This window comes from Vicugna pacos, chromosome 2 (assembly GCF_048564905.1).
Source record: "Vicugna pacos chromosome 2, VicPac4, whole genome shotgun sequence".
NCBI classification, from domain to species: domain Eukaryota; kingdom Metazoa; phylum Chordata; class Mammalia; order Artiodactyla; family Camelidae; genus Vicugna; species Vicugna pacos.
In genome coordinates this window covers 40,516,404-40,533,002 of record NC_132988.1, presented here as the reverse complement: position 1 = coordinate 40,533,002, position 16,599 = coordinate 40,516,404, and the positions used below count along the sequence as shown (strand labels likewise).

At 37.4% G+C, this 16,599-nt stretch overlaps 1 non-coding gene across 1 annotated transcript; it reads right to left on the bottom strand.

The window, feature by feature from the left end:
- Positions 1–613: 613 nt before the first annotated feature.
- On the bottom strand, positions 614–687 carry TRNAG-ACC (transfer RNA glycine (anticodon ACC)). The gene has a single exon. It is a non-coding gene; the product is annotated as a tRNA-Gly (tRNA).
- Between the last annotated feature and the right edge of the window lie 15,912 nt (positions 688–16,599).

Here is a 16,599-nt window from a genome sequence, read left to right as displayed (position 1 = left end):
CACAGGTTAATGTTTCATTTCCTTTTCCCCGCTTGGCTCAGTGCTTTATGTGTGTGACTCCTCAGAAGGATAATTCACTTCTTTGTTTTTTCAAAGACACATTTATTGAGTATCCACTCTGTGCCAGGCACAGGACTACGTACGTGGCTACCAGGTTGAATAAGACATTGTCTTTGGCACAAAGGCCTTACTGTCTAACAGTACGTTTGATAGCAAGAGGTTTTCGGAAGTGTGATGTGGTAGAACGGGCCCAGGTTGAGAATTCTAGTATAATTAGTCTTCTCTAATGTCGTTTCGACCAACTCTGTTAAAAAATAGCCACAGTGACAATGACAAATATAAAAAGAATGACTTCAAGTAGCTCAAGAAACCAAACAAGAGCTACCCATTTGAGAACTGGAAGAGGAACGCTGACTACATATAAAACATCAGATGGCATGATATGAAAGACTCTGTCATGCTGGAGGAATGGAAGATCCCCAGGAGTTTTGGGATCCTAGAGAATAGGAAAGGACAACTTGCTGTGATCACTTTGTTGAACCCACAAAAATGCTTATAATATGAATTAGAAATCCCAAACTTAAAAAAAAATTTTTTTTAAATTTTACTTTAATGGAGGTACTGGGGATTGAACCCAGGACCTCGTGCATGGTAAGCATACGCTCTACCACTGAGCTATACCCTTCCCCCTCAAATCCCAAACTTTTTAAATGCAACAATTTCTCAATCCTGGACTTTGTGAGAGTGATAGCTCTAAATGTATTGTACATACAAAGTAGAAGTTCTCTTATTCTGAGAGAGAGGCGTGTAGTGAAGACAAGAAATTCTCACTTTAGTCCAGCAAAGGCTCATTTCTATATTATACTCTAACCACTGCACCAACTTCCAGATGTGAATCTTTGTCAAACTCTTCTGGGAAAAACCAACACTGTCTACTTACTCTCTGAGAAAGTTTATTTCCCTGCTCTACACTGGCACCAGAACAGCTGACTATTGCTAGAGAACACCACAGTGCTGGTCAGTCTTTCATTACACACATGGTCCCAATCTTAACTGGGTTGTCAACACTGCCTTTTATCCTTTCTTAGTAGATTTTCTATTGTTGCATTCTCTTTTATTAATCCTCCTACAGTCCCTCTTCTCTCTCAGCTTCAGATGATGCTTTTACATCATACTTCTTTCAGGAAATAGAAATAGTCATGAATTTCCTCACGTACTCTACATCAAATCCACCAGCCTTCCCTGCTTCTATATCTACATCCTTTTTGCTTTGATAATTGTTAAAACACATGATATCTCAGTTCCCATCAAAAGTTAATTCCTCTGCCTCCTACTGTTGGTAAGAATGTAAATTCTATGGGAAACAATATCTCCATACTGTTTTCTTAAAAAAATAAAAATAGAGTAATCATATGATCCAGCAATCCCAATCCTGAGCATATATCCCGAGGGAACTCTAATTTGAAAAGATACCTGCACCCCAATGTTCATACCGGCACTATTTACAATAGCTAAGACATGGAAACAAACTAATGTCCGTTGACAGATGAGTGGATAAAGAAGATGTAGTATATATATATATATATATATATATATATATATATATATATATATATACACAATGGAATACTACTCAGCCATAAAGAAGAATGAAATAATGACATTTGCAACAACATGGATGGACCTAGAAATTATCATACTAAGTGAAGTAAGTCAGAGAAAGGCAAATATCATATGACATCAATTATATGTGGAATCTAAAAAGATGATACAAATGAACTTATGTACAAAACAGAAACAGACCCATAGACGTAAAAAACAAAATTACGATTACCAAAGGGGAAAGGGAGAGGGGTATAAATTAGGAATTTGGGATTAGCAGCTACACACTAATAGATAAACAACAAGGGCCTACTGTATACCACAGGGAACTATATTCAATATCTTATATTATCTATAATGAAAAAATGTGAAAAATTATATATATATAAAACTGAATCACTATGCTGTACACCAGAAACATTGTAAGTCAACTGTACTTCAATTTAAAAAAGTCAGTTCCTCTCTACTTGCAGTTTAGATACCATGCTGATTTGTCAAGGATGTACTACAGCAATTACTCACCATCTTTCCTGTGTATTAATTTCTCTCCATATATATACCTCCAGCAGCATAAAAATATTTCTCACTCTCACCCATATTTTTAAACAAAGTCTTAATACTGTGTTTCCCTCCATTAATCTATTTTCTCTTCCCTGTTAAAAAGAAAACTTCTCCAAAGGGTTTCCCCATTCTTTATATAATCCACTTCTAATCCACTTTTGTTAGACTTCCACCTTCATCATTCTATCCAACTGTTTTTCCAAGACTTCCAATGACGTCTATCTTGTCAAAATCAAGGATCATTTTCATCTTTATCTTATTAAACTTTAACCTCTCAGAATGTTTGACATAATTCCCTCTGTCTTGAAATAACTTTTCTTAATTTTTCTGTCTCAATTTCTTCTATAAAGGAGAACACGGTACCTATGTTTGACCTGAGCCATATGGTTGTGATGGTTAAATGAGTTAATACAAGAACAGAATTTAGAATAGTGCTTGGCATATGATATTTCTCAATAAATGAAAGCTATTATTGTGTCCTGTGATGTGCTATCCTATTTCCCCTCCTATTTCAGTGATCACTTCTAGGTTTGGTTTCTGGCTATGTCTCTGCTGTCAGATCTCTAAATTTTGGAGCTCCTCAGAACTGAAGCCCTGGGCCCTTTTCTCTTTTCTGTCATAACTCTCTCCCTGTATGATCCCACAGAGCACCCTGCCCTTGATTATTGTACATATGTTGATGCCCCAAATTCATGTCTTCATCTCTTACCTGTCGCTACAGTTCCCAACTTAACTGTCTACTTGGCATTGTCACTTTAAAGTCTAATAGCACTTCAAATTTTAAATGTTAAAAGCAGAATTTTTAGTTTCCTCTGTGGTTTTCCCCATATTGTATATAGCACTAATCCTCACCCAGTTTCTTAGACACCTTGATTGCTTTGTTTTCCTCATTCATCAATCAGTTAAGTCCTGTGGGCTCTACCATTGGAAGTTTTCCTGAAACCCTTCGTTTCTCTCTGCCTCAGCCATGAGGACCTCTTTCCAGAATACTACACAAAGCTCCTAAGAGGTCTCTCACCTTCCATTCTTGGCTTTCTAGTGTCTAATTTCTACCCAACAACAACCAGAGTTATCTTCATCCTGCCATGTCCCTCCCCTGATGAAGCTCCCCGGGCTTCTGCATACTGCAGCCCGCATGATCCTATGGTTCTCACCATGGCCTGCGCTCTCAGCCAGCTCTCCCATGCTTCCCACTTCCTCACTGAGCTTCAGCCTTCCTGGATTTTCTACGTTTCTCCAATCGGCTCAGCTCATTTCTCCCCTAAGGTCTTTGCACTGCTGTTCCCTCTGCACAGAACGCCCCTCCTTCTGGTCTTCACGTGGGTCCCCTTTCTTCTCACACAGGAATCTGTCCAAATGCCTTCAGCTCAGGGGTCTTTCCTGATCACTCAGTCTAAACTAGTCTTCTCTGGTGGTTTATTATATAATCACTCTTTCTTAATTTCTTTGTTAACACTTATCATTATCTAAGATCGTCCGATTGATGTGTTTCTTTTTTCCTTGTTTATGGTTATTTCTCCCAGTGAGTAATGCAGCAAGAGCTTCCTGAAGAAGGGATCTTCTTCAGTGCTGGGTCCTCAGTGAGCAGAGCAAGATCTGACACCTGGTACTTGCTAAATAAATATTGTTGAATAGGGGAAGGTTCAAGAGGGGATGTTTCTAACAAAATGTGAGAACAGCCAAGAACAATCCATGTATTCTCTCTGTTGGCACCACTAAACCTTCAAGGTGGCCTCTCCTTAACTATAAGTAAACAGTCCATCCCTTAAAGTATAACATCCCTTCCAAGCTCTACCCCTGGTCAGCGAGGACTTGAATACCAAAAATATTGGGTTGCAAAGAATATGGAATATTCACACCTAAGTGTCAAAGAAAAGTCTGTTAAATGCAGGACTTGCTTTCTCAGTTAATCTCCCTCAGGCTGCTGTGACAAGTTGGAGGATCCCCTAATTTTCTCCATTCATGAATTGTTGATAATAATCTCTGCCTTTTTGCAAGTGTCAGCTGCTCAAATAAAATATTTCCCACATCAAATGCTTTGCCAATATGTTATTGTCATTACTAGTACATGTGGCATTTGGATTATTTACAGAAGCAGGGATTGGTTTGGAAAAATCCGAATTCTCTCCTCATGATGATTGCCATGTATCTTTCATGCATGTATTCATTCCTTCAACAAATATGTACAGAATACCTAATATGTGCCAGGAAATAAGCCTGAAAATAAGCAATGAGTTACTAAACATATACTGTTTATGTCCGCCCTTTTCTGAGTATCATACTAAAGCAAATTATCAGTATCACCAATGACCAACATACCAGAAATGTCATAATTTGGACTAGACATGACATATGGCAGTCCTGTAGTGTAAAATTTCTTTTCTTTTTCTTGGAAGGATTGAGTTGGTGATGTATATAAATTTAAATATTCTGTCCTGGTGATATTCAATGTATTCTCCATAACATAAAGATTGTCTTTCAGTTGGGAAAGCTGCAAAAACACATCATCCAGGTCCTAGAAAGCAAATTGTAAATAGTGAGCATTAAGAAGAAGATAGAAAGTGCTCAATCAAAATAATTTTAATTATTTTACATTATGTCCTGAAAAAAAGAGATGCTACAAAAGCACATCTAGAGAAAATACTTAATACACAAAGGTGGCTTCCAATAGTACATTACAAAAAAGTCTATATTTAAGATAGTTTATTATTTAAATTATTTTATTATCAATTTTTCCTTCTTGATTTCTTGAGGTTTAAAAGTCTGCCTATCAGGTGAACTGTACCTTACTTGATCTAAATGGAGAAGAGAGATCATTAGATTGGACTTTATTTGAAATAAAATTATACATGTGGCATGGAAGTTTACTCTTTGAAGGAATTCTACCATAAAACTCTATGAGGCAAGTATTTCCATTAATATTTCTTATAGAAATAAATCCAGTGAAAGAGAAGTATATATTCAAACTATTTAAGACAATTAAACATGTAAAACTAATTGTCAAATTTCCATCTTGGGCTCATAATAATGTTCAATTGCAAACAGTCTTATAATTTCCCACGTCAGTGAGGCATCTCAGGGGTGAAAGAGGAAAACCTATGCTTATTTTCTAATGCAAACTGTAGAGAAAATATACATAAAAAATATATATATACATATATATATATACACACTATAAAATAACTCATTTGGCAACACCTGTTAGCTGGGTCTATTAAGAACTTTGAAATGATAAACAGTGACTTCTCTATTAATGTCTACTTCAGTTATTTTGTGTTGCATCTAGAAACACACAATTTAAGCATTGAGATATTAAATGTGAAGAACACTTTACTAAAATTAGTTTCCTGGTTGTGCTGACAAATAGAACAAATAATTTTCCGACAGGAGCCAGAGATCCAGTGACTTAAATGCTGTATGGGTAATCTAATTATAAACAAGCCTTTGGTGACATCTAGTGGTGAAATATAGATTTATTTATTCACTTTTTTCTAACTTTAAAGATGCCACTACTGTATATAATCTTGAGTGATGCTAGGACAAATTGGAGTTTGGAACAGAATGGAGAAATTTAGCAAACTTCTTTCCTTCAATAAAAAACCTTAAAGCTTGTTAAGAACAAAGAGGAAGACATAAAAGAGAAGTAAATGTTAAAGATTTTTACATTTTATTGTGAGAAATTTACGTAGAGAATAAAATTTAAAACAATTTGCTCACCAGCTTATATTGTAAATATACTTTTTATGCAATTATGTTTGCCTGGTGTAGCTCTTCTCTAGTTCTAAGTAGAAGTACCACACTACTTGCTCTGGTTGGCAATATTCCAGGAATGTGGATTAAGAATAAGAGAACAGTTGGAAACTGTGTATATATTTCCTATTTTCCATTATTTGCCATTATTCATTATATTTTATTACCACTATAATTTTTAGGATGATAGAGTAAAGATGTCCTTATAATTGGTGGCAGCAAATTTTGTTGACCTAGTTTTCAATTATATGCTATTTGAGCAAAATAACTTGCCAAACAATTTGGCAAGTCTTTGATTTTTACTTGGCTGTAGGGCACAAAATGATCTATATTTTTAACAAATGAACCCCCTTAGAGCTGGAGTCAGCATGTTTCAGTGGCAGAAATACAGGGCTAGAGACAGTCAAAGCCTGTATTCAGGTGTATATTGACTAACAGAAATCCCAGGAAATTAGTTAATATCTTTAAGTCCAACCTCATTTTTAGAATGAACATATTGGATTAGACAAATTTCAAGCTTCCCCTGAATTCCGACCTTATTTTAGTTTTATATGACTATCTATATGCTTTATTTATTCACTGGAACAAAATTCTACCAAAGAGTAGGGGAAAAAATTACAATTCTTCTTCTAAAGGCTGTGTCTACATATTACAAGTGGAACTAGAATTTTGTTAATTACCCAGTTAATTTAATTACTTTTAGCATTTAAATCCAAACTCAATTTTTCAGAGCCTCATTTACCTACATTAATGTGTCTATGTTGATTAAAGTAAACATTTAGTCTGCACTTTGCTGTGTTGATTTAGCCCTGTGAACTGACAGGGAAACAATGAGAGAGGATATAATAACATAGACTACAGAGCTCCTCGGGGGAAATGCGTGTTTTCTTTCCGCTAGATATGCCCCACTACCTTGATCACACTCTAAATGAGCAAGGAAATACTTGAAATACGTAGTCAAAATTTTAGGGACAAGTATTGTTTTTATCAATTCATTAAAACCCAGTCACTGAGTACCTACTCCACGCCAAGGGCACTGTGTCTGGGGAGACGGTGGGGAAGAGCGGACCCAAGCCTTCGTGGAGCGGACAGCCAGTCTAGCTGGGAAAGTTGGCATCGACTGAATTAGAACTAAATGGAGCTTTGCGAGAGCCTGTGGGACTTTGTGATAACGAGACCCGAATTTTGTCGGGAAATTTAGGATGCATATTAAAAAGGTAAATTTTATCCACTATTTCTGAGATGCCTCTAAAACAAAGATTTTCAATCTATTTTAGTCTGTATTCTTTCAGGAACTAAAAGTGAAAACTTTACTCAAACACAGAATTGAAAGACTGCAGGGTATGGTCAGTTGCAGTGTGTGTCACAAGAAACGGCTTACTTTTTGAAAAAAATAGAGCAAACCCCAAATCACTCTGCAATCATGCTCTTCTCACTCTTGTTTGCTGTGATGCTTTGGTGAGTGCGAGAAAGTGTCTATAGCTGGTGCGTCAGGACTTTTACAGGCTTGTGAAGGGGGACAATTAACGGTGTCTGTCTGTCTTGAATATGAAGGTTGAAGAAACCAAAGCCCTTACTTTGCTTTGGAGTATCTTTTGTGGTATTTAACTTTCCTCTGATTTGGTATCATACATGATCCTTAGGCTCTTTTGTTTTCCAGAAAAAGGGTCAATTTTTTTGTCCTCTTGCAAAAAATCTACAGATCTACTGGCATGTTTGGCTATAGGATTCAGATCCCACAACTCTAACTGAGGCCTACAGTGCACCCAGTGCTGCCAGAGTTATGTGATTCCCACAACATGGTTTGATGTGTAATGAAATGGAAGCTGGTAAACATTAATTAGAAAAGACACCTGCACCCCCATGTTCGTTACAACACTATTTACAATACCCAAGACATGGGAACAATCTAAATGTCCACTGATGGATGAACGAATGAATGGATAAAGATTATGTGGTGTATATATACAATGGAATATTATTCAGCCATAAAAATGTAATCTTGACATTTGCAACAATATGGATGAAACTTGAGGGCATTATGCTAAGTGATATAAATCAGACTAAGGCAAATATTGTATGTTCTCACTTGTACTACGTGGGATCTAACAACAGCAGCAACAGTAAAACAAGCTCAGAGATACAGAGAACAGATTGGTGACTGGTGGTTGCCAGAAGCAGAGGGTGGGGGCAAAATGGGTGAAGAGGGTTACAGAGTTCAAGTTATAAAATAAATATTCATGAAGATGTTTATGTACAGCTTGGTGACTATAGTTAATAATACTGTATGGCATATTTGAAAGTTGCTAAGAAAGTTAATCTTAAAAGTTCTCATCACAAGAAAAAAAATCTGTAACTATGTGTGGTGATGAATGTTAACCAGACTTATCCTGGTGATCATTTTGCAGTATATACACATATTTAATCATTATGTTGTATACCTGAAATGAATGCCATGTTAAATGTCCATTATACATTAAAAAAAAAAAAACGTGAAAGGGAAAAGGAAATGGAATAGCAATTCAGTCCATCAATGGGTAGGATTATTTGTTGGTTCTTGGCAGGCGTTGTCCGACTGCTTTCTAAAAAATACTTCAAGTTTACAGTATCACTAGTGCCTGTTTTGCCCATCACTGACCTTGATAAATATTTGTTGACTGAATGGTTATAATGTTTGATATAAAGTCTGCTGATAAGCTCATTGGCACTCAGATCTGACCTCGAGTCTAGGTGTCTGTCTTTTACCCTTTGTCCCTTTGCTCATTTCCATGCAATTTTGTTCAGATGTCTCCTAAATACATTTAATCTCAGATGCATCGTGCAAGGAGTTCTGAAAACCCAGCTTCACTCTTTTAATGCAGCATTTTTCCCAAGAAAATCTCCATGCCTGCATGTTAGTGAGTCACTTAACAACTGATCAATTAGCAATAAGACACTGACTCAGAAATAAAGAAAAAGTTTCAACAAAATGGTATGAGCAGATGACAAATCTGGGAAAGAATGCTTCCTTTTTTTTTTTTTTTCCATTTAGCCCACTGACCCTTTTTTTCTGGACTGGAATAGGGATGCCTTCAAAGATGTTCTTATGCTGCTGCACAGAACTGTTCTGTGCTGTTTATGGTTGAAGACAAGCTCGCCATTCAGTGAGGCAACCCTGCCGCTGTCTTACACACAAAAGAACGATTCAAGGGTAACCGACTTGATATCCTAGTATTATATCCTAAACATAAAATATTTGCAGTCCTAGTCTGAAGTATACATTTGAAATGTAAAGCAGGAAAGACATGTGAATATAGACTCAGTTATTAACACTACTTGTATTATTAAACATAGTTTATTGGAAAACATTCCCAGGATATAAGTAGTGAGTTATTTGTTTGGGGAGGTAGGTAGAAATTCCTCCTCCTTACTAAACAATCTCGTTTGATTTCTTCATGTTCAGTAAATTCTAAGCACTGGGGAATACATTTTCCTTCCTATAACTCAATGTGGTTTGCATTAGTCCTTAATAAATATATTATGATATGCTCCATACCTCCGTTTGCAGTTTCAGAAATCATTGTGTAGCTTCCTGCCAACCACCTCCAAAATGAACAAACAGGCTATTGCACTCAAGGTGAGTAACTGTGTATCTTTTAAAATTGAATTATTAGCCTTTTAAAAAATTAATCATCCTCACTTGTGCACCAGCCTCGACAGACTACTGACCTCCTCTAAGCGCTGTTGAAGGTTATTCAAAGTGGTGGTGATATTTTCAAGTCGTTTTTTGAAGGCATTCGTTTTTGAACCAACAGGATTCTGTAGCTGCTAAAAAAGAGGCATCACAAAAGCAGTACATGAGGCAAAAACAATGAGATCATTAGCTGGATTGCAGGTAAAATTACTTGAAGTTGTTTGATTTTTCTTCATAGAGCATTTTTTTTTTCAGCAAGGTAAATCTAAGAAATTGTCCACACCGAAGAATTCATTTGATTTAGATATATGAACTTACATATAGAGATACAGAGATATGAACTTACATGTCCCTTTAAAACAATTATCAACATAGTTGTACAAATATGTCAAAAATTTTCCGTTGTAATCTCTTCTTGTTGCGGTTGATTATTGGAAACTTGCTGCAGGCAAATACTTGTTTCTTAGGTCATCAGACTATCATCACCAAGTAAATATGTATCACTTGCTTATATGGTGATTATATTTGTGATGCTAAAATAAGGCTATAAAGATATGTTACTCATCCTAAAGAGAACTCGTTATCATGGAATTTCCCCCCATAATTTGGTATGGTTGGGCTGAGTGAATGTTTGGTTGATTTTCTAATATTACATAATCAGATGTGCTTTAATAATTAAAAATTATGAACTAGCCATTCGTGCTGGTGCACTGAACCACAGCCTGTGTGAAGGAATCTTTCTGAAATGCCACTGATGTCAGTGGAAATCAGAACCTTAGGCTTGTAGCTTTCATATCAGCAGAAAGCAGTGTGGGTGCTACCCGACAGGAATGAACTGACTCTTATTCACAACTCAGATAAATGTAATAGTTAAGACCAAGAGCTCATTGAAAAAAAATTTGAAAAGGGAGCCATGATGGACAGGATGTGGAAAACCAGATTAACAGCATTTTTTTCATTCATTTATTCAATGATTCAATTCAAGACATACTTATTGTATGCCTACTGTGTGCCATGCACCGTGCGAGAGTATTTTCCTATTGTTTTGGGAAAAAAGTGTTATTAATGTTGGGGTACTTGAGACGAGAATCGATGAAAGGGGTTGGGTTGGTTTATTTTTTACATTTTTTTTTCTTTTTTTTAAAATTGAAGTGTGGCTAATTGAAGCAAAATTTTAATTGGCACATTTTCCCTACAGTATTGGGTCTCTCTGTATACAGATTTCAACTGAGCAAGATAGGGCGGGGCAAAGAAAATTCTAAGAGGAACAAAGTAGTTTCAGGTTGTATTCGAGATTTGCTGCTACTTGAAGACCACTGAAAACTCTTTCGGCATTTGTGCGAGAGTGTCTCCTTTCCCCGCCATAGACGATAAATAACCTATACTTATTTTATCTGCTCAACATCCCAGAAAACGAGACATTTCTGGCTTAGTATCTGCCCTGATAAAGATTAGGCAGTGGAAAAATTCCTAGCCTAATCTGTGAGCTAATGAGAAAGGTGAAAATTGGAAGCGGTCATTCAGAATCTGATTAAATGTAAGAATGTATGTATGTATTTCGGGCAACTTAGTTACAAGTAGTTCCGTTGGGGGAACCCAATTTGGTGGACACATCCAGGATGGAGGATAGATCAGGAGACAGATCATCCGTACATGAACGTGATAAGTAATCTGTTGAAACTCAGATACAGGTTCACACAGGAGCGACTTACTTTTCTCAGGATAACCTACCAGTACCACTGGCAGATTCTCAGCGACTCTGTGATTGGGGCATACAAGTAATTGAGCCAAAATGATAAGGTCTGGTTAAATAGTGAACTGGGGGTGGGGAGGCTGGTTCTTTTATGACTGTAGATTTTTCATAGCTGTTTTGCTTTTGTCACTATTTTCCTACTTGGTATATAACTCTGAATGTGGCCCATTCTATTTTTAAAAGGCAGCTCTTTATTTCACCCAAACTATGAACCTGTTAAGATTTCAATACAAAAGGTGTGCTTTTTTTTTTTCGCTTGATACGAGGACAACTATCTCAGGCCAACATTCTGCAGGAAATGGAGGCTGCGTTTAGGCACTGCTGCTCCAGGACTAACCACTGTTGTACTTTGTACCACTCTGTCATCAAACATTTCCATGGCAATCTAAAACTGGCTTTCACTGATGGTTTTCTCAGTCTTTAAATTTGTGGAAAAGATTATTAAAGATTACACTGCACTGATCAACATCGACTGGTTAACCACGTATAAAGTTTTGCACTGTGGTGCTGCTAAGAGCACGAAAGTCAGCAGGGATGAGTTACTGATGCGTCAGATAACGCCTTCAAGAGGAAGGAAATAGAGGCGGGTTCTGGTCACTGTCTCCCTGTTTTAACATACGCCATAAATATTTCACATCTCTAGATAAATATTCCTCTGCTACAGACAATTGAATGATAAGCATTCTCTTGCATGAAAATGAATTTGCTTTATGACCAGGATCTAATAGTGGTCTTAATAGACACAAGCTCCAACTATCTATTTCCTGGCAGAGAAAAGAGCTACACATAAAATATTCTAAAATGAAAGTAAACTTAGGGAAAACGTTTGGCTTCTTTACAACTTCTTGCAAATTAATATATAGAGGCTCCTCTTGTGCTCTGCATGGTTTATCGGGCATTTTTATACGGTTTAAGGGGCCGTGGGTTCAGTCGTGCAGTATGGCTTGGAATTGAGAAGGTTTGCCTCCCCACTGGCTGCTGTATGCAACCACACCAGAATTGCTGTGTGATGACCGTTTTAGTCTTACCCACGGGTATAACTTGGCTCACCTGGGAGCAGAGGTGATCAGGCCCTCTAGTCAGGTACATGCCCTTTTAAAATTTTTACAAGAGGATGTCAGTCCGCTCCCAGCGCACCTGTCAATGGAAGCAAACAGCTCTGCACTTAACTCCCACAGGAAAGCGACCATACTCAGGGTCCTTTCCAGGCGTCTAATCTTGACCAGCCTTTCAATCACTTTCAAAAGTTTGGTTGAGATAAATGCTGTCATAAAGGACTGCATGAAGATGGTATTATCCATCCATTTATCTCCATATGTATTTTCAAACATATTTTTGGTAGCAGATGCTTTTATCAAATGGGATTTTATGTGCAGCCTGATACTTAACATGGATTAAAAGAGGCACCTACCCCGATGGAGTCTTTTTTGGCTGAGATGGGATCCCTGAAGTCTTCCATGGAACACATAGCTCTGCAGTGAACAGTTTGAAAACCATTGCTCTAATCTGGGGTTGCAAGCCCAAAAGTCTTCAGCGGCTCACTCAGGTGAAGGTACGTGAGTCTGTGTCTGAGAAACTTGGGAAGTAGTGAGGGATACATGTAAGAAACAAAGATCGTATTTGAATGGGTGCCTTTGGGATGTGTGTTCTTGTTACAGCAGGTGTGTGTGTGTGTGTACATTTTGGAGGATAACTGATAAAACTGTAATTCAGAAAAATGCTTTGATTTTTCTCAGGTATTGCTCCCACTTTTAAAATGGAAATAGTATTACCTAAAAAACAAGTTTGTTGGATAATTAAATGAGATCATGCGTATGAAATACTTATTAGAGTACCTGGCACAAAATGAGCACTCTGTAACTATTAGGTAGTAATATAGTTTATAACTAGAAGAATATACGCCAATGTGAGAGCTAATGAAAACCATCAATTATGTTTTGGGAATTGATAGCTTTATTTTTCACTTTATAACTCCATTTTTTATTTGCTGAGCTATTGTGAACTAAATTACATACATCATTACATTTCACCTCGAAGTACTTCCAATGTGCAGCTTTACAAAACTGTGAGCGCACATACACCTAAAATAACACTACTGTATCTGAAAATAAAAATTCCTTCATACCATCCGACACTCAGTCCACTGTCAAATTTTGCCATTTGTCCCTGAAAGAGCTTTGATAGTTTGTTTGTCCAACAAATAATTTTAAATGGAAAAACACTTACTTAGCGTTGCTTTCTATATAATCCATGCCTCACTTGACGATTTTAAGCAATTAATTTCATACAAGTTGGCTAGTGGAGAAGGACAAATATTAGGCAAACAAGGGGCAAGGAGAAGTCCTGGCTCGAACGGTCTGCTAATCTGAGCCGACAGCCAGAGCGTGCTGTTCATGGCAATTGGAATCCAGTGTCACGGGAGCAGGAGTCATGCTTTTTGAATTCATTTCAGCAAGTAATACGACAATGAGCAATAATACAAACCTGAGAACTGACATTATGGAACAGAGAATTCACGGCTGTTTCCATAGAGAGTAACTGGTCTGACAAATTATGCATGTAATGGTGCAGCTGGGTGAGTTTACCTTTCATCCCCTGAAGTTCCAGTGTAGTGGACATACCCAGTTTGTGAACACATTCAAATAGACGGGGGATGTCCTATGAGGTGAAAAACAGAGGCGCCCAGAAAGCAAAGAAGTAATTTTTTTTTTAAAGTTACTTTCTAATATTTTCTATGTAATTGAGTGAATTACAATCAAACCGAAAGAATTCAGCACCAGGAAGGTACACTGAGTCAAAGAAATGAAATTTTAGTGGAGTCAACAGAGTTTAAATTGTAGATTTAGCAGAAAATGATATGGCAAAGGGTTATTTTTTGTTTTTCAAATGTGAGTGCTGGCTGCTTTGATTTTGAGCTGTTGACATATATTTCCACCACTTGTGCTTTTGTGCTTTTATGAGAGACTCACAGCAATCAGAGAAAAGATAAACAAGAATAAAACTGAACATTGTTTTTTAAATTTACTTTAGCCTGAGGTTTCCCAGGCTAGCTGCCAGTGAATTCCCAGAGACTTCTGATCTTTGAAGATAAAGCTAAATTTTTTAGTCATCTCTTCTCGCTCCAAATTCCCCCACCAAACACACACACATTCATACTCACATAGTCCTTGTATAATAATTTGTAGACATAATTTGACAACTGCAGGAATCACTGGTACGATTTATGCTCTCACAGGAAGCAATGGCTTTATTATGAGTTTGGGGGGCTGGCATCAAGTCAGATATTTTAACCATTCCTTCTAAGTGTCCTTCCTTGTCTCCTCTGCTCCATGTTTTCTCATTCGAAACATTCTTTCTGAGTGATCACATTCGTTATGTCTCAAGTACGTTAGCTTTCCTTATTCAAAAATATAATTAATTCTAGAAATAATGGAGCACCTATTGTGTGTCAGGCCCTTTCATTGGCACCAGGGAGCCAATAGGAAACAAGACAGACAAGCATGTCCATCCTCACGGAGCTGGCATTCTAGAGTGGGAGAGAGAAAGGAACCAAAATAAACCAGTGAGACGTAGACTATGCGATGGAGAAAAATAAACTCAGGAAGGAAGAAGGAGCATTCTGGTTAGGTGGGAGTAGGGAGAGAAATCACAACTATAAGCAGGGTAGCCGGAGAAGGCTTTTATTAAGCCAGGTGCCTTGATGTGGGGCTCCATTTACTAGAGGAAGGGGATGATTATATGTATATTTTGAAGACTTTATTTTTTTAAGAGCAGAGCAGTTTTAGGTTTACAACAAGATTGAAAGACAAGTACAAAAATTTCCCAGTGAACCCCCCTATTCCAACACATGCCGAGCCTCTCCCATCATCGGAATTCCTCAGCAAAATGACACTTTTATTTCTTGCAACAAGTATGACTCTACATTGACACATCACTGTTGCCTAAAGTCCATAGTTAGTATTAGGGCTGAATTTTGTACATTGTATGGGTTTGGAAAAATACATAATAACATGTATCCACCACTGTAGTATCACATAGAGTAATTTCACTGCCGTAAAAATTCTCTGTGCTTCACCTATTCATCCCTCCCCATAACTCCTGGCAGCCACTAATCGTTTTAATGATTTTATAGTTTTACCTTTTCCAGAATGTCATATAGTTGAAATCATACTGTATGTTGCCTTTTCAGATTTCTTTCACTGGGTCATATGAACTTTCAGTTCCTCTTTGTCTTTTCCTGGCTTGATAGTTCATTTCTTTTTAGCAGTGAATAATATTCCACCATCTGGATGTACCACAGTTTATTTATCCATTCATGTACTAAAGGACATCTTGGGTGCTTCCAAGTTTTGGTAATTATGAATTAAGCTGCCATAAACATCCATGTGCAGATTTTTATATGGACATACATTTTCAACTCCTTTGGGCAAATCCCAAGGAGTATAACTGCTGGATCGTATGGTAAGAGTATGTTTAGTTTTATAAGAAACTGTCTTCCAAAGTAGCTCTACCATTTTGCATTCCCAGCAGCAATACATCAGAGTTTCTCCTGCTCTACATACTTGCCAGTGTTTGGTGTTGTCTGTGTGCCAGATTTTGGCCATTCCAGTAAGTTTGTAGTGGTATCTCATTATTTTAACTTGCATTTTCTTGATGACATTGGGGGTGCAACGTTATGCAGCATGTGCTGACTACGACACTTGGGAACAGTAGATGACAGAAATGAGCAGAGCTAGTGGTGGAGTATTATGAAGATATGTAAGTTAAAGCTTTTTTTTTCTTTATACAGAAGAGGGAGGGAAAATGACCTGGAACCCACCATGAGAAACAAGGACCCCTACTTCACTTATAGGTCCAGGAGTATAAGGGCTGTAAGGGGGAATTCAAGCTCAATGTTAGACATTTCGAGGAAAGCAAGGTTCATAGAGGAGAACTGTGTTTTCATTAGAGTAAGAAAGTGAAAGAAAATTTAGAGAAGGAAAATTGAGGATATAGGGGAATTTACTAATGCATGTCCACAGCACAATGGTAAGATTTCAGCTTTGATTTCTTTCTTATTTTTAAGTTTTCATGTTCCACTGTCTAATGTGCATCTCAATATGAGGAACACAGGCATCTCAAGCCCAAACTGAACTCACTATTTTCCTTCTAAACCTGTTTCTCCTCCTGTAACATCTTTCATTCCTCCTAAGCTGGAGGCTGGAGACAGCCCTGCTTCCTCCCTCTCCCCTACCTCTCACATTTGATGGAGGCACAGGTC